This window comes from Rhincodon typus, chromosome 22 (assembly GCF_021869965.1).
Source record: "Rhincodon typus isolate 14 chromosome 22, sRhiTyp1.1, whole genome shotgun sequence".
Taxonomy (NCBI): Eukaryota; Metazoa; Chordata; class Chondrichthyes; order Orectolobiformes; family Rhincodontidae; genus Rhincodon; species Rhincodon typus.
In genome coordinates, this window is record NC_063353.1 from 12,849,784 (window position 1) to 12,872,095 (window position 22,312).

Here is a 22,312-nt window from a genome sequence, read left to right on the forward strand (position 1 = left end):
TATTTCATTCACTGTTATCAGTTTAACAATGCACAAATTCATACCCTTGATGTCAGACTACACATTCGACACAAATTCCCAAGGAAGGGTATCATTTCCTTTGCTTTCCCAGCTGGAAGACTCTTAATCCCAGAACTGACTTGCACAGTAAGGGACAATTAGATTCCTCCTTCTAACCAAAGTTCAGCAAATTGTATCGTCTTGTGCAAATATGCATGGACTTGTTATTTTAAATCTGAGTATATCTGAGCAGTGAATAATAAAACTTGCATCTACTTCTCTGTTATCTCAGATTCTTGCAGACTGTCTGTGCCTGTAAGGTTGAGTGATAATTGAGAAAAACCTACAACTCACTCAGAAAATGACTTCTTACGGAAGCTTCTCTTAAACCCTATCCCTATGGCAATATAAATCACTTGGCCCTTGTATCCAACATGAAATTGTAACAAACTATCCTGTAGACCTCCATCAACATCATCATTTTTGAAATTAAATTGATCGTTTAATGTGCAACCATATAAAAACCTTGACATTCCCAAGATCTCATTGGAAGATGAAAGGTAATTATCTATCCAGCATCATCACAGCTACTCGGATCATTGTCTACTGGTGTGAATACCTTGCACTCTTTTGCTTGTGGAATAATATGCCTCTTCTGCTAAACCATTAATAGCTAAACCACCCAGGTTTGTTATCAACAGAATTCAGAGCAGTTCAAATTATTCCTTCCATTTTACTTTGTTTGCTACTTGTTCGCCGCAAAAAACAATCTTATTAGTTTCTATATTTGTAACAATGGATGTTTACAGTGCATGTGATAAAGCAATGACAAATGTAAACTATGGTATATTAAAATAACTTTTTTTTCCACCATAGCTTACATTTGTCTTTGCTTTTTCCTGATTCTGTGTTTTTTAGAATTCAGGTCACAAAGAACTGTTTTAAATCCAATGTTTGAAAGAGTGGCTGTATATTTTAAAATGACAGCAACCTGACACTCATTGCAGGTATTGTGTAAATAATTGATTGAACAAGCAATAATTCAAGTTTGAGATGCTGACAATTTACAGCTGAGGGATTGTACAGTTGCAGCTTTTGCTGCCAACAACAAGTTGATTGGTCTATGGACTCTGGAAATAGCAGGGCTCAATTTCCAATCTGTAATCCCAGTGAGTCATAACAGTGGGCAATGAGGACAATATTACAATTAGATTGTTCACAAGCAGAAAATAGAGGGTTGGATAGAAAGCAGTTTCTAGGACTGGAACCATGGCCTGTCCTACAGGATTCAAAAGCACGCAAAATAAATGAATTGGGTTTAGGCATTGAGGATACAATATCAGAATTTACCACACCATTGTCCTTCTAAGAGATTGTAGTTTTGCTATCTTCTCTCCAGAACTGTCTCTCTTATGTAACAGTTCAGAAGAACATCATAACTTTTCAGGTAAAACAAATCACGAGCATCTCATACTGTACAATAGAAATAAGTGGGGTGGAAGTGGTCAAAGTCTCTAAGGTTTTGGAGTAGATCTGTAGTCGATAGTCAAAGTCTATAGTTACTATTGAGAAAAATGTCTTAGGAATAAACTGTGCTTGCTGTATAACAGTAAACTAGGATAATTTAGAATAGAGAGGGATTATTACCGGCAGGGAACTGTTCTAATAAAGCATTTACACATGAAAAGTCACCTCTACTAAAGACCTTGTGTAGATTCAATATTCTCTGTTTTTAGCTAGTAGGTAAAGGCTTGAGGAAGGGACATTTATATTTAAGGGCATCTTTGAACATGTATTTAGATGGTAATGATGAGCGTGAACACATGATAATGCTATCATTTACAACTCACGGAAGACAATAGTGAGGAATTCTTGATATTTAGCACTAGTGAGGACCTGACAGACCACAAAGATTCCAGTGAGGTAATCAGTGATGCCTTGCTTCCACTGGTCATATTATACCAACAAGAAGGGGTAAATTTCAATTTTTTACAGTGAAAAGGAAGAAGCAGTTTGAAAAATGTATTTGCTCACAGGAACGTAGGATATCCTATGTCAAATGATTGCAGAAGGGAGCCCTTAATTTTATTTTCAAAAATCTTTAAGTTAGGGTGGCTGCTGGTTAAAGCATTAAGGGGTAGCAGATTTCCTTCCCTGAAGGACATTAGTGAGCCAGATGGGTTTTTCCTGACAATTGGCAATGATTTCATGGTGATCAGTAGATTCTTAATTACAGACCTTTTTTTCTGCTAACTATTGAATTCAAATTCCACCATCTGCTGTGGTGGGATTTGAACCAAGGTCCCCAGAACATTAGCAGGGTTTCTGGATTAATAGTCTAGCGATAATACTACTAGGCCATCACCTATAATCTCGCAGACTTGTTAAGCAATAGCCTGACATAGTCATATTCACAGAATCATACCTTGCAGACAATATCCCAGGTACCACCATCACCATCCCTGGATATGTCCTGTCCCACCAGCAGGACAGACCCTGCAGGAGGGAGTTGCTCTAGGAGTCCTCAACATTGACTCTGAACACCATAAAGTCTCATGGTTTCAGGTTAAACATGGGAAAGGAAACCTCCTGCTGATTACCTCATACTGTCCTCCCTCAGCTGATGAATCAGTACTCCTCAATGTTGAGCAACATTTAGAGGAAGCGCTGAGGATGGGAAGAGCACAAAATGTACTCTGGGTGGGGGATTTCAATATCTACCACCAAGAGTGGCTCGGCAGCAGTACTACTGATCGAGCTGGTTGGGTCCTAAAGGACATAGCTGCTATACTGGGTCTGCGGCAGGTGGTGAGGGAACCAACAAGAGGGAAAAACATACTTGACCTCATCCTTACTAATCTGCCGGCTGCAGTTGCATCTGTCCATGACAGTATCAGTAAGAGTGACCATCGCACAGTCCTTGTGGAGACGAAGTCCCACCTTCACATTGAGAACAACCTCCATCGTGTTGTGTGACACTATCACAATGCTAAGTCGGACAGACTTCACACAGATCTAGCAACTCAAGAATAGGCATCCATGACGCGCTGTGGGCCATCAACAGCAGCAGAATTGTACTCCAGCACAATCTGTAACCTCATGGCCCGGCATATCCCTCACTCAACCATTACCATCAAGCCAGGGGACCAGCCCTGGTTCAATGGAGAGTGCAGGAGGGTATGCTGGGAGCAGCACCAGGCATACCTGAGGATGAGGTATCAACATGATGAAGCCACCAAACAGGACTACTCGCCACAAAGAGAAAGCAACAAGTGGTAGACAGAGCTAAGCTATCCCACAACCAACAAATCAGATCTAAGCTCTGCAGTCCTGCCACATCCGGTCGTGTTGGACAGTTAAACAATGCGCTGGAGGTGGAGGTTCCACAAATATCCCCATCCTCAATGATGGAAGAGCCCCGCACATCGGTGTAAAAGATAAAGCTGAATAATTTGCAGCAATCTTCAGCCAGAAGTGCCGAGTGGATGATCCATCTCAGCCTTCTCCAGTGATCCCCAGCATAACAGGTGCCAGTCTTCAGCCAATTTGATTCACTTCACGTGACATCAAGAAATGGTTGGAAACACTGGATACCGCAAAGGCTACAGGCCCCGACAACATTCCGGCAAAACTACTGAAGACTTGTGTTCCAGAACTTGCCACTCCCCTAGCCAAGCTGTTCCAGTACAGTTACAACGCTGGTATCTACGTGACAATGTGGAAAATTGCCCAAGTGTGTCCTGTACATAAAAAGCAAGACAAATCCAACCCGGCCAATTACCGTCCCATCAGTCTCCTCTCAATCATCAGTAAAGTGATGGAAGATGTCACCAACAGTGTTATCAAGCAGCACCTGTTCAGCAATAACCTGCTCAGTGATGCCCAGTTTGGGTTCCACCAGGGCCACTCAGCTCCTGACCTCATTACAGCCTTTGTTCAAACATGGACAAAAGAGCCAAATTCCAGAGGTGAGAGTAAGAGTGACAGCCCTTGATATCAAGGCTTCATTCGACAGAGTGTGGCATCAAGGAGCCTTAGCAAAACTGGAATCAGTGGGTATCAGGGGGCAAACTCTCCGATGGTTGGAATCATACTTGACACATAGGAAGATGGTTGTGGTTGTTGGAGGTCAATCATCTCAGCTCCAGGACACCTCTGCAGGAGTTCCTCAGGGTAGTGTCCTAGGCTCAACCATCTTCAGCTGCTTCATCAATGAACTTCCTTCCATGATAAGGTCAGAATTGGGGATCTTCACCGATGATTGCTCAATGTTCAGCACCATTTGTGACTCCTCAGATGCTGAAGCAGTCCTTGTTCAAATGCAATAATATTTGGACAATATCCAGGCTTGGGCTGATAAGTGGCAAGTGACATTCGCGCTACACAAATGCCAGACTATGACCATCACCAAATAAGAGACAATCTAACCACCATTCAATGGTGTTACCATCACTGAAGCCCCTGCTATCAACATCCTGGATGTTATAATTGACCAGAAACTCAACTGGACTCACCACACAAACACAGTGGCTGCATGAGCAGGCTAGAATACTGAGGCGAGTAATTCACTTCCTGATTCCTCAAAGCCTGTCCATCATCTAAAAGGCACAAGTCAGGAGTGTGATAGAATACTCCCCACTTGCCTGGATGAATGCAGCCCCAACAACACTCAAGAAGCTTGACACCATCTAGGACAAAGCAGCCTGCTTGATTGGCACTACATCCACAAGCATCCACTCCCTCCACCACCGATGCTCAGTAGCAGCAGTGTGTACTATCTACAAGATACACTGCAGAAATTCACCAAAGATCCTCAGACAGCACCTTTCAAATCCACAACCACTTCCATCTAGAAGGACAAGGGCAGCAGATATATGGGAACGCCACCACCTCCAAGTTCCCCTCCAAGACACTCACCATCCTGACGTGGAAATATATCGCCGTTCCTTCACTGCCGCTGGGTCAAAATCCTGGAATTCCCTCCCTAATAGCATTGTGGGGCAACCCACAGCAGGTGGACTGCAGCAATTCAAGAAGGCAGGTCACCACCACCTTCTCAAGGGCAACTAGGGATGGGCAAGAAATGCTGGTTAGCCAGCGATACCCACATCCCACAAATGAATAGAAAAAAGAGTAGTTACTTGAATGAGAGAAATATTATTGGATATGAGCAAAGGGTGGGGGATTGTGACTAGACTTGGAAACTGACATGGGTGGGAAATACCAGTGCTGACTCAATGGCAGAATTCCTTGGCACAATATTGGTTACAATTGGATTGTACTTGATTATTCTGTCAAAAGCAACAAATCTTCATATAACACCTAGAATGTGTTAAACATCCAAAGGTATTGCACAGGAGCACCTAAAGCCAAGTGTGATACCAAACCACAAAAAGAGATATTAGATAGGATAGCCACAATCTTGCCAGAAAGGTGGGTTTTGGGGAGTGCCTTATAGGAGAAAAGTAAGGCAGAGAGGTAGAGATAGAACACAGAACATAGAAATCTACAGCACAGGAACAAGCCCTTCAGGCCATGATGTTGTGCTGAACATGATGCCAAATTAATCTAATCCTTTCTGCCTGCCCTCAGGCCATATCCCTCAATTCCTTGCATATTCATGTTCTTATCTAAATGCCTTTTAAATTTGCCTCCACCACCACCACCGGCACTATGTTCTCCAGACTCTTACCAGGCTCTTTGCAAAACAATTGCCCCTCTCATCTCCTTTGAACTCCCACGCCCCACCACACCTTAAATGCATGCCTCCTAGTATTAGATATTTCAACTCTGGTAAAAGGATTCTGACTGTCACCTCTCTCAATGCATCTCATAATTTTGTAGACTTCCATTAAGCCTCAGCCTCCAGAGAAGACAATCCAAGTTTTTCTAGCCTCTCCTTATAGTTCAGATCTTAAGTCCAGGCAGCATCCTAGTAAAACTCTTCTGTACCCTTTCCAAAGCCTGCACATCCTTCCTGTAATGTGGTGACCAGAATTGAAAGCAATACTCTAAGTGTGGCCTAACCAAAATCTTATAAACCTGCAGATATCCAGGGAGAAAATTCCAGAGCTTGGCCCCGGTAACTGAAGGTACTGCCACCAATAGTGGCAAAATGATGATTTGAGATACACAAAAGGCCAGAATGAGAAGACAGTAGATATCTCAAAGGGTTGTGGGATGGAGAAAATTTGGGGTAGTAAGGGGAAAGGCCATGGAGGTACTTCAAAACAAAGATGAGAATTTTAAAATTGAGGTGTTCCTTGACCAGGTAAGAGTGCAAACATAAGAATGAAAGAAGTTCAGGACTGGCTGAGAGATAAGAGATAAATCACAGAGTTTTGGATGTTCTAGAGTTATAGAGGGTAGAATTTGGAGGAACAGCAAAGAATCTATCAGAATCCACCACAGAAGAAACAAAAGCATGGATGAGGTTTTCAGCAATAGGTGAGATGTTAAGGGTTGAAGTCAAGTGAAGTTATGGAGGTGCAAATAGACATCCTGGAGGTGGCACAAATATACAGTTGAGAGTTCATCTCAAGATCAAACATGACACAAGATTGTAAACACTGGATTCACCTCAGCTTCTTACCCCGGAGGGGGATGGAATTGAATGTTAGGGAATGGTGTTGGGACAGCTATTGAAAACTAGCTACTAATTTAGCTATGTTCCACAAACAACAACTTGCTACAAAAGGCTATTAGAGTGAAGGACCAATTATTCTAACATTGAGTGCAAACTAATATTCTTCATTGCTTGAACAAATTACAAACAAACATGTTCTTTGGAAAATTGAAAATTGACAAGCGTATAAAATTGATGATGAAATATTTCTACACCTATCTGAAGACTGAAGCCAGTAGCATTCTATAGACCCAAGTATATCATGTGAATTTATGTCGACAAAGAATCCACTGAATCAAACTTAAGTGTCAGGGTTAAGAACCTATTAAATCTTCTACAGATTCAATGTGCCTCTGAAAAAAGGGGGAAACAGCCTGAGGCACAGAAGGAAAAGAAGTTCAAAGGTGTCCTTGGATTCAATTAATTAAAGGCATGAGACCCAGAAAACATGTTCAGACAGGGAAAGTCAGCAGTACACACTGGGCTATGCTTTAGACTCAAGAGTTTGGAAAAGTGAACAAGTTCACTGGGTGATCAGAAATTTACCCATCAACAGACACAATGTAAGTTTTAAGCTTTGAAACATTTCTTGTTTCTAAGGCATGCAAATCAAAACTAAACTGGAATTACAGCATTAAATGCAGCAAATCGCTAATGCACCAATAAGTATTTGAAAGCAGTGCTAAATATTACATTACCCAGGTGAGTCTAAGTTGCATTTTAAAATATTTTCTGCTTGTACTGTCCATTATTCTAATTTTACCACTGCAGGAAAATGTCAATTCTTTAAGTGTTAGCCGGAATATCATTTTTGAATAAGAAATCAATAAATGTGCTTTTCATGATTAAGTCACCAAAATGATAAAACAAAACAAAGTATATACTTAAGACCATAAGACCATGCGACATAGGAGCAGAAGTTAGGCCTTTCAGCCCATCGAGTCTGCTCCACCATTCAATCATGGCTGATAAGTTTCTCAACCCCATTCTCCCACTTTCTCCCCATAATCCTTGATCCCCTTGACAATAAAGAACCTATCTATCTCTGTCTTAGATATATTCAATGACCTGGCCTCCACAGTGAATTCCATAGATTCACCACTCCCAGGTTAAAGAAGTTTCTCCTTATCTCCGTTCTAAAAGGTCTTTTCTTTACTCTAAAGCTGAGCCCTTGGGTTCTAGTCTCTCCAACATCCAGTCTGTCCAGGCCATTCAATATTCTGTAACTTTCAATTAGATCCCTGCTCATCCTTCTAAACTCCATTGAGTATAGACCCAGAGTCCTCAAATGTTCCTCGTATGTTAAGCTTTTCATTCCTGGGACCATTCTTGGGAACCTCTTCTGAACCTGCTCCAGGGCCACTACATCCTTCCTGAGATATGGGGCCCAAAACTGTGCACAATACTTCCACAACATAAGCAGACATTTCCTACAATATAATAAATGTCAAATATGCCAGAGTGAGATTCGCACTGCAAGATCCACAAGGTATAATTTTAACCAGCTCCCCAATCTCTCAGCTCAGCAACATTAAACAACCCAAATACTGCTAGCTGGGATGTCGTAGCTTCTGTAGTAGTCTCAGCCAGTATTAAGGTCTCCTTGAGTTAAAAATAAAGGCTATCCACAAGAAAAATAAAGATGGTGGGCTGTGTCTTGTATTATTTCGGTTAAGTGTCAATATTGTAGAAATCTTGCAGAGTTTCTGTCTAAGAGGCCGCACAAGATTTCTCTCAGTATCGTCCCAAACACGAGTAACTACTTACCGTGTAGCTGTGGTAGTTCTCCTGTCTCAGTTGGGTTCCACATTCTTGCTGTACCCAAAAGAGCTTGCCACTTCTAGCATATCCTGGAATATGGTGGTATACTTATTGGCTTCACTATCTTTACAAGGCTATTGTATAGGCAATTCGACAAGCACTGTCAGTCAGGACCTGCACTGCACTGTTTGTGTCTTTTTTGCCCTAAAAATGGCAAATTAGGGGTAATTGGGGAATAGGAGTGGGCAAAGCACAAAAAGGCAAGGCAGGAATGCTGTGAACATTTAGGTAGGCTCACAGTGCGTAAGTCACTAAGAGAGCAGGTGAATGGCCTTGAGATGCAGCCTGGTCCAGTTCATGAGCTGTGTGATCACCCTGTGTGTAAAGTGTCCTTGCATCAGTATTTCAATGCCAGACCGTACTGACGTGTAACTTCAAAGTGCAGAAGCATCCTATACATGGACAGAAGAGGTGCCAGGAGAGTCCTGAGAGGCTGATGGGTGTTGGATACCAGCATCAGTAGATGATGTGTAAGTATGGCAGGTGTCCAGGAGCTTTCCCAGAGGCGTTGGTACTGGGTGTCCAAGATGATGATCCAGAGAAGCAAAGCAGTGAGCTAGAGCTGCCAGATACCCTTTAGAACTTCATGTCAGTTATTGTCACGGTCCAATTCCTGTGCTGTGCAGGGTCAGATCGGAAGCTGCATATCATGAGGTGAAATTTGCATTTAATGAAGTTGAAAACAAGCAATAATCCCCATTAGTCAGCATCTTACCATTCCCTAGTAAGAATCTTCTTTCAACGCTTGGAATTTGAAAATGTAATGATTGTTCCTGAAGACAAGAAAGTCCTTGCCAAACATTTTCTATCTACTTCCATTTTTCTAACCATAGCCACCTTGTTCAGACTCCTATAAGATTCTACCCATGATATTTAAGCATGTAATGTTTGGCAGTTACACTGACAGGTACAAAGTAAAAAATGGATGGTATCCCATTCAAAACAGAAAGATAAAAGAATATAATTTTGCAATTTTGGGGTGTTGTCGTAATTCAGGATTTCACCTGAGACCACATTTAATTTGCTGATATTTGAACTCTCAGCAGTAAAAATATTCTGGTTATCTTTGACGATCTCAATTTCCTGATTTCCTTTTCCAAGCATTATTGTCACCAGATTTCCTTTCTAATGGGCAGGCAGCGGGAAAAGAACTGCCCTCCATTTTTTGTAAAGGGATTTTCAGAGCTTGCACTGTCAGGAATAGAATCAAAATCAACAGTGCTCAATTCAGGAACAGACCAATTTTCCAAATCCCAAGCGAATGCATTCTGAGAGAATAGTGGAACCACAAATATGAATGCATTTGTGGAGTCAGAGGCTTGAGGAAGATGGGGTTATGGTAAAAGTAATTACATACATAAACATGAAAGTATTCATAATGGTAAAAAAAGCCTGGGGGGAAATGTTCACAATGGAACATTTAGGTCTTCCTCAGTCTGATCAGCAATGCCTATCAGATCAGTAAGTTGTATACAGTGTTATCATACAATAAACTACATCTTATTTAAGACAAGAGTGACTTTTCACTAGACTACCAAGTGGTTTTCCTTTAACACAGTAGATCCTGTTGATCCCTACCCTGAGAGAAGATAGCGCAGCAAATCTACTTTAGAATGGCCAAGAGCTCAGTGAGCCCGTACAACATGTGAAGGAGTGCAGATTGCTCATACTATATGCTGAACCATACAATGAGGCAACATTGAGGCCACCAGCAGGTTTCCCTGCAATTAAAACCTGGGAGGAAGGTCAGAAGTCTTAGTCAGTGGTGCCAGGAAGGGGATTGTGGCTACTGTCAGCCACTTCTCCACCCCAGAACCACAGATGACAAGGGTAAGTGATGTGGGATGATGGATTTCTCAGATTACGGGTGACGGGGGAAGAGAGAGCCAGTAGAATTGGATTTAAGTGCAAGGGGTTGGCTTCAAGTTGACACCTGTCTGCTTTATCTCCTGACATTTGCTGATTGCCTTTGAGAAACCATTCCACCTCCCACAAAATGACAAGCTGAACTGAGGATAGCAGGAATTTTCCTCTGAATGGTAACAGGTTTGCTTACAAATACATTAACCCCAGGGCAAGTGGGGTGAGGCCTTTAAGTGGTGTTAATTATAATTAAGGGCCTCACTTGGTGCCAGGGCTGTAAGGTCAGAGTTGAAAGTACCTTTCCTACCATCAAACACACCACCCCTGGGAGCAGAAGATTCTGACAACTGAGTTTGTTGTGAAATGAACGAGGATTTTTAATAATGCTTTTCAGAAATCTTTTGTTCAGCATTCATTAATTAGCATTGAATTGGAGAGTGTGGAAAAGAAGCAGCTTTAAAAAGACTCCTGCAATGATTGTAAGATAGCCTTCTCGGGCTGTGACGATTTCTCTATGCTACAAGTTCTTACAAACTCAGATGTTCATGTGAATTACAGCAGGAGAGCCAATATTTGTACAGACTGCATTTACCTTTTACATTTGATTTCCCCAAGGACCTGAAAATTAGGAGTCCTGAAAATGTGCTAAGGATACAAACTTATTGGACTACCATTTAAAGGCAATTACGGCTATTTTTATTGGAATCATGCTTATTATACATTATTCATAAAACACAGTTACTTTATGAGGTGTTTTTTAAGTAAAATATGTTTGGGTATGAAGTTTAAATTTAGTATTTGCAGTATTACTAATCAAGAGAGGCAAGAGTTAATGCACTCTTTTGATCTAGTGTGCTACGTAGGAAACGGCATAATTCTAACTTTGGACAATAATGTCAAGTGATTAGGTGTAAATGAAACACAACCCTTTTGCAACTCTCTTGATTTGACTGCAATGGAAGAAAGAATATCTTTACACTATTGTGAAAATTCCAAAATTATACTTAACCCACTCCCGAAATAGACCATAAATCAGGAGGTGGTAATTTAGCTCCAAGATCCACAATTCAATGGGATAAGGTCATAAAATGTTTACAGCATGGAAAAACACCTTCCAGGCCATAGTGTTTGTGTCATTAATCCATCTATTCTAATTCAATTTTTCCACACTTGGCCAATTGCCTACTATGCTATGGTGTTTCATATGCTCAGCTAAATAGTTTGTAAATACCTTGAGGAATCCTGCCTCTACCATGATTTTGGGTAGCAAGTTCCATATATCTATAACCTTCAGTGAAAAATATTTCATCAAATCCCATCTAAACCTTCTGCTCCTTACCTCAAAAATGTGCCCTTGGTTATTGATCTCTCAACTAAGGGTTTAAGCCTCTCTCCATCTATCTTGTTTATGTCCCTCTGAACTTTGTACACTTCAATCATATCTCCCCTCAGCCTTCTCTGCTCTCAGGAAAACAACTCCAGCCTAACCAGTCTCTTTCACAGCTGGATTGCTGCAGTGCAGGCAACATCCAGAAGAATCGCCTTCGCACCCGCCCAAGTTCGATCAGATCCTTTTGATAGTGCAATGAGCAGAACTGTATAAATACTCTGCCTTCAAGGATCTACGGACATTCATACCGAACTTGCTGTGATCCTTTGTACTTCCCAGGGTTCTTTCATTCAACGTAGAGTCCCTTGTCTTATTAGACCTCCCAAAAAGTGTCACCTCACTTTTCATGATTAAATTTCATTTCCACTGTTCAGGCTATCTAATCAGCCTTTCTATATCGACTCATAGGCTAAAGCTTTCCTCCTCACTATTTACCACACCAGCAATTTTTGCATCATCTGTGAACTTACTGGTCTACTTCCTACAGCTACGTCTAGATCATTAATGTATACAAAAAATAGTAAAGGACCCAGCACTGAACTCTGTGATTTACCACTGGGCACAAGCTTCCAGTCACAAAGACACCCTGAGACCATCACCCTCTGCTTCCCGTCACTAAGCCAATTTTGTATCCAGTTTTCCAAATTGCTCTGTATCCTGTGCTTTCTGGTTTCTTGACCAGCCTGCCATGTGAGAGCTTGTCAAAAACCTTGCTGAAGTCCATGTAGACAATAGCTGCACTACCCCCATCTATAATCCTAGTCACCTCCTTGAAAAGTTCCACCAAATTTGTTGAACATGGTCCCTCCGTTACAAAGTTATGCTGACTATCCTTGACCAATCCTTGTGTCTCCAAGTGGGAGATTAACTCTGTCCTTCAGAATTTTTTTCAATAGTTTCCCTATTACAGATGTTAGACTCACTGGCCTGTGGTTTTTGGTTTATCTCTGGCACCTTTCTTGAATAGTGGTATTACATTTGCTGTCCGCTAGTCCTCTGGCACCAGAGAGATTTGAACGTTAATGACAGAGCCCCTGAAATCTCCGCCCTTGCTTCCCACATTAGCCTGGGGTACATCTTATTTGGGCTTGGGTAGAAATCCACCTCCAAGCCTGCTAAAACTGCTAATATTTCCTTTAGGCTGAGCCAATATTTAACTCCATGTGTCTGCCATTGCCCCATATCCCTTAATACTTTAGGTTGTTGAAACTCTGTCGAGTGGAGAATTCAATCATTTTGAGAAGCAAGGATGAAATTCCTAACACCTTTTGTCTGTAAAACATTGCTGATGAAAGGTTGAGTTCTAATTTTGACTCTGCCTCTAGTCCTAGCCTCCCCAACCAGTAGGATAATTTCCTTCCATTTACTCTCCTCATTTCCATAAAATCTTAGCCAAGAGACATGCTCTGTCTAACAATGTGCAATAATTGACCTACCAATGTGCGTTAATCAATCAATTATACAGTATAATATGTCTTTACAGTACAGAATAACATTCTATCACAATAATTATATCCAGATCATTTGCCTCATTCTTCAAACTCCATGACATTTGTTGATTTCTTAAAGATTCATTCTTGGGATATTGGTCTTCATGATCACATTCCGTCCAATTGTTATTTCTGCTCCACATGGACCTTCTAAAAGCAGAAGCCAAAGCATTGGCATGTTGTCAGCAACAACATTGCTGTAGATCTGAAGTGTAAACTGGACCAGGTGAGGATGACACATTTTAAATGAATGAATGATTTTTATTGTCCTTTTATATGGCCTCAGTTTCCTCCTCAGATGACGGCTGCTGATCTTCCAGTTCCTCAGCATCCATCACCTCCCTCTGTTGATTGCTAAAGTTGTGCAGAGCACAGAATTATGTGGCAAATCCTGTTTGGGGTGTACTTCATGGTCTCAGAGACTGATCCAATCATCAAAATCTCACCTTCAGGAGGACTGAAGGGGACGCAATGGCCTAGTGGTATTATCGCTGGACTGTTTATCCAGAGACCCAGCTACTGTTCTGGAGACCTGGGTTCGAATCCTGCCACTGCAGATAAATATCTAGAATTAAGCATCTAATGATGACCATGAATCCATTGTCGATTGTCAGGAAAAACCCATCTGGTTCACTAATGTCCTTTAGGGAAGGAAACTGCTATCCTTACCTGGTCTGGACTATATGTGACTCCAGACCCACAGCAATGTGGTTGACTCTTAACTGCCCTCTGGGCAATTAGGGATGAGCATTAAATGCTGGCCCAGCCAGCGATGTCCTCATCCTGTTAATGAGTAAAAAAAAACTGTCATCTGCCAGAATGGCTGCATTCTATCTACACTCGGCATCTATCTGCAAATTGAAAAATGGAGTCATCAGCCACAGTTGCAAAGTGAAGGCTTTCCTCCCATTAATCATCCTTGTGAGCCACTGGATCATTGAAACAAAGCAGGAACATGAATCCTCAAGACTGTAGGCATAATGGCAGTTCCCACGATACCTGGTGCAGACTTCTCAGAATTGGTACCTATAATCATAGATGACTTGAACATTGATCATATTGCATTGATAACACCGTCAATACAAGTGTTATGAGATCACACACAGATCCCCAGTTGATCCTTGGAAGCAGCCAGTTGCATAGAGGTTTAGCACAGCTTTCAACTTGATGGTGACTGGGAGAAGATAAGCACCTTTGGATTGCTGGTCCCACATCAGGGCCTTGCATAATTTTGAAACAGTGTCCCGAGACATTGTTCTGCATGCATACTGTAACTTACTCATTGGGAGGAAAGGACATCAGAAATTAGATTCTATCCTTTCTGCTCATTTTGAGACTGTGATGTATTCATGTCAAAGCTGTTCAGCAGCTAATGGAGGTTGCTGCCGGTCCTGGATTTGCTGGTACAACTATTTCTCCTCCACTTCTCTGCATTTCTGCTGCATTGCAGCCCTGTTATGGCTGGGTTGATTGGTCAGGCTATTAATGAACCTGTGTGGCGAATATCAGAAACAGAACAGCAATGCGAGTAAATAAGCATTCACAATTTTTTTTATTCCTTCACTTTACAGTCAGATGGCTTTTCCAATCATTCACACAACCATAACCACTTCCCTTGGCTTTTATACCACATTACCTTTCATCATTTAATATCTCCTGCACTCTAACCTAACCCTGATGTTTCATTTTGTTCCTTTTCCCTCTGCTCCACCTTTACTTTTCAATTGCTTAAAACTTATTACATTTCTACGTTTCCTTAATTCTGATGAAAGGTCATGGGCCTGAAATATTAAATCTGTTTCTCTTCATACATGTTTCCTGACTTACTGAGTATTTTCAGCATTTTCTGTTTGTATCTCATTTCCATCACAGCTGTTTTTGACCATCCACTCGTCAATCCAATGCATTTCACAGTCAATAAATTGCTTTCGAAATGTACTTACTGTTGTTATGCAGGCAACATGACAGTCAGTTCGCATTCATACAGCCCCAGCAACAACAAAAAAATGAAATAACTAATGTGGGACATTGAAATTAGATGAAGTTGAAAGCTGATATATCATTAAAAAATACATCTTTTTCAGTGAGTAGGGTTGTAGGCCTGTATCCATTGGAATTTAGAAGGATGAGAGGTGATCTTATTAAAACACATTAAGATCCTGAGGGGAGTTGTTAGGGTAGATGCTGAGGGATATTTACCCTGTGGGAGAGACTAGAATCGAGGGACTTACTAAAAATAAACCATCTGTCATTATAGGTGGAAACATGGAGATTTTCTTTCTCCTGAGGGTCTACAGCCCATGGAAATCTCTTCTCCATAACGCATGGAGATAAGCTTACTGAATATTTTTAAGGATGTTAGATAGATTCTTGAATGATAAGGATTTGATAATTTGATAATTGGGGTATAAGTGGTAGACAGAAAACTAGGACTGAGCCTACAATCATATGGGTTTATTAATATCAGAGCAAGCTTGAGGGACTGAATGTCCTATGGTTGACTCTAAATTTGTACATTTATATATTCACAGAGGCGAGACCAGATATTTCAGCATCTATCAGCTACTTTGGACATGTCATGGTGAACCACTTCAAACAAACATTTACCTGCTTGGCATGGAAATATAGTTAGAGCGTAAGCGCAGTGGTTGATAAAAACAGACATGTTTTAATTTAAGATTGCTGTTATATTTCCTTGCACAGGGTTTAATCTGAAACTGCTCAATGGCTGGAAAATATTATTGAATAATCTTCCCATCTTTTTAATGTGCATTTTTAACAATTTAAGGACTGAAATTTCGCAATGCATGACTCTCTGACTTGAAAATGAGCAAATTACTCAGGAAGGAATTAAACAAGGATGGCCTGAAATACTAATAGACTAAATGTGATTTTTGTATACTTACTGTTGTGGTTAAGATGAAGGGCAGTAGTGGGAGTTAGTATGGAATTATATAAGCTAGATCATGCCTGACTAATTCTATGGGTGTCACTAAATGAATTTTCAGAAATAATTTGTAAAGCTTGACTTTAGCAAATATGAATTAATATTGAAACAAAAACAGAAATTGCTTGAGAAATTCAGAAAATCTGGCAGCACCTGTGGAGAGAAAGCAGAGTCGACTTTTAAAGTAACTCTTCGTCAGAAAACTTGTTTTCTCTCCAGTAATTCTCTCCACAGATACTGCCAGGTCTACTGAGTTTCTCCAGCAAATTCTGTTTTTGTTTCAGATTTCCAGCATCTACAGTTTTTTGTTTTTTTTGTTTTAGTATTGAAGTGGTTACAGTCTTGTGGAATGGATTGGAATAAGAAATCAGAGATTAAGTATGAAGGGATGGATTAGCAGGATTTGATAATTAATCTTATCCAAAAATTTGTCATTGGGCCTCAGCTCTTCAGCATACATGACTTTGATGAAGCAATGGATTGGGGTGTCAATTCAAGGTTGAATTGAATTGTATTGAATTGAATTGAATTGAATTAGATTTTATTGTCATGCGTATTCAAGTACAGTGAAACGTGTATAATGTTGACACACACTGCACCATCTTAGGTTCAAAGTATCTAGTTACAAATTTTAGTACGAAAATAGATTAGATACAAAGATAGAGCAATAAAGAGAAAAGCCAAAAGTTCCACCTTACAGTTCTTCATAGCATAAATTAGGAAAATAAAGAAATGAAGTTAAAAGAAAAATATTACAGTCCTTCTATAGCCTGCAGTCGCTCCATGCTGGTGGCCTGGGAAAAGCATTGAGCAGTTAGTAGAAGGAAAATACAAATGGACAAATGCAGATTAACTGATTGGATGAAAAGTAATATGGCAAATGGAGTAAAATGTGAGGTGTTGTGAGTATATCCACATATGATCTGAAATAAGCGAACCAGCCATGATACAGTTAAAACGGCAGAATAGATCTGATCTTCTGGCTGGCTTACTGCTCTTACTTTGAGTGTATTAAAAACATTCAAGCCATGGGAGATGTCTAACCTTCAAAAGGACATTTTACTTCACTATCATCGATAAGAATGCCCTGCTTAGAAAATGAAGTTGTATTATCACAGGAAGTTTTGTTTCATTATTCCTGGCTATAGGGACCAACTATGTTTGATTTTGCCAGTGCAAGGTAGGAATGATGACACAAATGAGCAAAGATATGCTTCAATAAGACAAATGTTAATAAGTATACAAACTAACAAGCAAATTCTGAGAATGATTGTTGGATTTACTTTTTCTTCAAGAAACTTTTTTTCTGCATTAAGAAAACGTGGTATATGAGTGTTGGGTACTCTCTTTTTTCTTCTTAGAATAACCAGTTGTCAATAGGTAAAAATTCGAGGATTTTTATGAAGAAACAGCAACAGTTACTTTCTGGTTGCTCAGAATAAGTGTGTAACTGCGTTGATTCTAAGTTCGGCTTACATTTTTAAACATTAAGATGCTGATAGCTTTATTTAATTACATTTCATTTTCAAGCCTTAGCAATGCAATAAGCCAGTTACAACATGACATTTTATCAGTAAACCATAACCCTATTAGCAGCAGAAACAAATTTAACTGTTATACGATATTAGCTCAATCATGCCGTTTTCTTCTACCCCCACATCTCCCCCCTTTTGATTCTTCCTGAACAGAATCACACAAACAAAACAAGCTAACAATAATATGTAGAATTCTGAGAGCATTGGCAAGCTGTAAGATAGTGAACTTTAGGTTTTAGCATTTGTTGAATACAACATCTAAGCAACATGAAAGCAAAATACAGGACAAGAATTACTAAAAGAAAAACTACAATACCCTGCACTACTGACGTACCCAATGATCTGAACCAGCTGGTTGCCTAGCTCCACAGGTTCGAGGATGGGGGTTGTTTAAGTTTGTCCATCTCTTTGTTGATATGGTCAGCCAAGTCAGTTATCTCCACAGAGTTATCCGGGATATAGGTGCAACATTCCTGATCCAAGAAAGCACAGGTGCCACCTTTCTCTGCTAAGATCCAGTCCAGAGCTATAAGATTCTACATAGAGGTGGCTCATAGGACAATCATTTCCACATTAATCCTAGCAAGGACCTGAGAGGTGTCACTGGCTATCTATTCTAGGATAGCTGCCATATTGATAGATTCTCTGGCTAGCTTGGCTGTTCCGTACAGGGGGAATAGAATAACAAAGAATTGTTCTGTTTCTGTGATGGCACGTTTGTGTACCATAGAGTGAATTTCAATGGGACTACAAAAGCAAGGTAACAGGAGCCTGTCCACGTCGGGGGCAACCAGGTATATGCTTTGTATCCACAAATGAAATCCTTACCATTGTATGGGACAAACCGAGTTATATAGTTGGAAAACCAGACATGGTCATAAGTTCCCGCTGATGTGGGTTAATAAAATTAAGTTTAGCTGGAAGCCAAGCGTCAGTGTGACAGTAAAATATTGGGTACAATTACTCTGACCTACAGCCCAACTCATAGGCTCAGATCTAGTGAGGCAAATAGAATACCTAACCTTGATGTATTAGTGATGGTGACAAATGGTGGGGTATAGGGGGCTTTAAACTGAGGTTGATACCAACCTTCAAATGCCGAAAAGCTGTGCCCTGCCGATTTCCACTTATCTGGGGTCCTTTTAACGTCCACCCAATATATCCCTCTCTCTGTGGAAGATGTGGCAGCCATGCGAGCCCCAGTCAGAAGGGTGAATGACCCATTCTGCCACTTCAGATATATTAAATGGAATAGGTCTGAGGGGATACCATCCTTTGAATGTACAAGAATGTAAGAGCAAACCCAGCAGCTGGAGACATTGGTGCGCTCAGCATATCCATAAGACCAATACAAAAAGGTGCTTACATTGAGTTCACACTTTACAATAAGTTCTCCCACTGCAAGGGGGATCAGTATAGATATGAATCCCAAAAGTAACAGCTTTCTTGCCTTGTACTTTGATTGCTGATGCGGTTGTAAGAACTTGATATGGACCTTCCCACTTGGCACCCAGTGGCTCTTTATGTATTTTCTTGATGTAGACCCACGTTGTGGGGACTGTATCGTATCCAGCCTCAGGGACATCTCCCCAAGTTGCTCACAACTGTTGGAAAGCAGAACTGACAGCATTGGTTAGATCCTGATGATGCTTTCATTTGTAAAAGGGCCAGATGTCCCAATGAATGGATCTGTTGTGCCAAGAAAGGCATTAAAGCTGGCAGAGTAACTGGTTTATCTGTATCTCTTTGCCTCCAACACACCATCCTTGAATAACTTAATTCCTGCTTCAATGCATGTCCACTTCTCATTTCGAGAGCATTGTCCTTGCATGGTCTTTAAGTCCTGCAACTTGTTTGTGAGGTTCTGTATTTTGGGTTTTGTTGATCCACTGGAGTGATTTCCCTGCGAAGCTGCACTTCTAGCCGTCTGGTTGGCTAAGGCAAAGCCTTGTGCTTCGACAGTGTTCTGTCAGGTACAAGCTTTATATTTCAAAGCTGAAACTCCCTGTGGCAATTGTATGGCATTGAGGAGGTTTCATACTTCATTCCCATTTCAGATAGGTGTCCTGGCTGCTGTAAGGAATCCCCTTTTCTGCCACAAGGGTCTGAAATCATGGACCACTCCAAACGCATAGCGGGAGTTTGTATAAAGATTTGCAGTTTCTCCCTCCACTATTTTACAGGTTTCTGTAAGTGCTTGTAGTTCTGCCTGTTGTGCTGAGGTACCCCCTATCAAGCTGCCTTGCACTATCACTTTGTATAAGGTGGTAATGGCCCAGACTGCTTTCCGTATGCCATTCTCAACAAACCCATCTGTGAAAAGGACCAGGTCCGGTTTCTTCAATCTTATCAGTCTCTTTTCCACCTCCCACCTTCTGGTCCTCCGAAATTGGGAGCAGAGTAACGGGATTGACCAGACTAGAGTGAACAAGGTGGAGTTTGGGGGCTTCCAAGAGGGTTGCCCCCCAGTGTGTCCACTGGGCCACCTGGGAGACCCGATTCATGAACAACAGGGTGTGAACAGTGTGAGGACATTTAATAATCAAATTCTGATCAAGTACGATGGGTGCCATGGCCATCACAGCCCTACATGTAGCTTCCATGTCTCTCAGGCAACTGCTCCATCCTGGAGCCACTATACCCAGCCAAGCGGAATAGTGTCCAATGGGACACTGCCTGTCACCATGCTCCTGTGTGAGAATAGCTTTCACATGACTGTTCTTCTCATGTACATACAGGGTAAATGGTCTCCCAATATCAGAGATTAATTAAACTGGGGCTGAGCACAGAGCAGCTTTTATTTTTTGGAAGGCAGAACGCTGCTCTGGGGTGAGTGCGACAGCTTCCTTGGATTCCCTCTTTCTTTTCAAAAGATCATTCAGCGGCTGAGCTAACTGTGTATAACTAACAATCGATCCAGTTTCGGTTGAAATTACAAAGGCCCAGAAAAGATCTCGAGTCCTGATTAGTTGTGGGTTCTTCGACGGTTCAATTAGCAGCTGTGCTATCCTGGGTCAATTCACATTTTGTTACTGAAATCTATTGCCGCAAACATACTACTTCTTCTTGGGCAATTGGTGTCTTCTTAAGGTTGGCTTTATGGCTGCAGGTGTGTAAATGGACAAGAAGGATGCGTGCATCCCTCCCTACGTTGTTCCTCCGTCTGGGATGCTATTAGAATATTATCTGTGTATTGACATACCAGGGATGCCATTGGAGGCAATTCCTGTAAATGATTTTGCAAACCCATGTGGAATACAGCAGGGCTACTGCAAAAGCAGCAGACATATCCAGGTATACTGTTGCTGTTGGACGGTAAAAGGAAACCACGGTTGTACCTCAGGGGCCAAGGGAACAGACCAAAATCCATTGGCCATGTCTATCACCAAAAAGTATTTATGATCCGGCAAGAGAGAGTTAAAAATGGTAGAGGGGTCAGCAACCAAGGGTACTGTTTGATCAATACGCTGGTTCACTCTCCTGTAGTCTACCGTCCGATGCCAGGTTCTGTCTGGCTTTTTAACTGGCCATACCGGACCATTAGATGAACTATGGACTTTTACTAATACACCTTGTTGCTATAATGCATTCCAGTAAGGCCTGTTTGGCCGAAGGGTTTTTCTGGGTTTTAGGTTCCGGTTTAGAAGTGGATTTATCTGAGGTCACTTCCTTTTTGAAACAGCACTTTTTCACCCACTGTCCTACTCAGCTGCAATTATGACATTTGCCTGGGTGTCTATCTGCTGAGATCCCTGGTGTAGTTACTGCAGTCTGCAGAGTCCTCAATTTGGATTTTATTTTTCGCTCAAGATGATTTGCAGCCTCAACTATTTCTCCATGTCTTTCCACTGTTCTCCCAAACTGGGATCCTAACTTTTAACATCTTCACTAACTCTGGTTTTAGCTCCGCAATTAATGCAGATTTAAGGGGTGTGAGATTTGGAGTGTCAATATTTCCAGCGAATCCAGGAGTGTTCAACCCAGACTGCCACAAAACATTCTACGTAATTTCTCAATTCCTCATTGCCTCTTTGCTGAAATCTTACTCCAATCAGTTTCAGGGTGGCCATAATCCTTCAACCAATTTCTAATAGCTTTCCATCCATCATCAAAGCTGTGCCCATCTTCGCCCAATTCCCCGCTCACCTTCCTCACAAGTTTCCTGCCGTTGTTACCTCTTACTATGATGGACAATACTTGTACACCGTCCATAAGATGGAGGCTATATATAGTTTTAAGTTTTTCCAATTCTTTCCATGTTTTCATGTCTCCTTTTTTAGGATGGAGCTGTTCTTTGGACCACCTTTCAAACAGCTTAGAGTTGGCAGGTTTGTGGTCTGTCCATTGTGTATATTCATACTTGACTACACCCTTTTCATCTTTCATTTTTTCTTCTTTGTGGCTCCCAGTCTGGACCAGCCATAAATTAAAGGCCTGTTGGTTTTTGCCCTCATTATCCGAATCGTCACAAATCACTGTCATCAGAGTCGTGTCCCTCAATTCCATTTAGGGCTCAGACCTTAGGTTGGCATTCCGAGAACCGAGGAGCAGGAGGGGCACTCGGATCAGGAAGTGGTGATGGAACATTAGGTGAGCTAGAGCTGGAGTTTGCCTCCTTTTCCTTTTGGAATTCCAACTTAG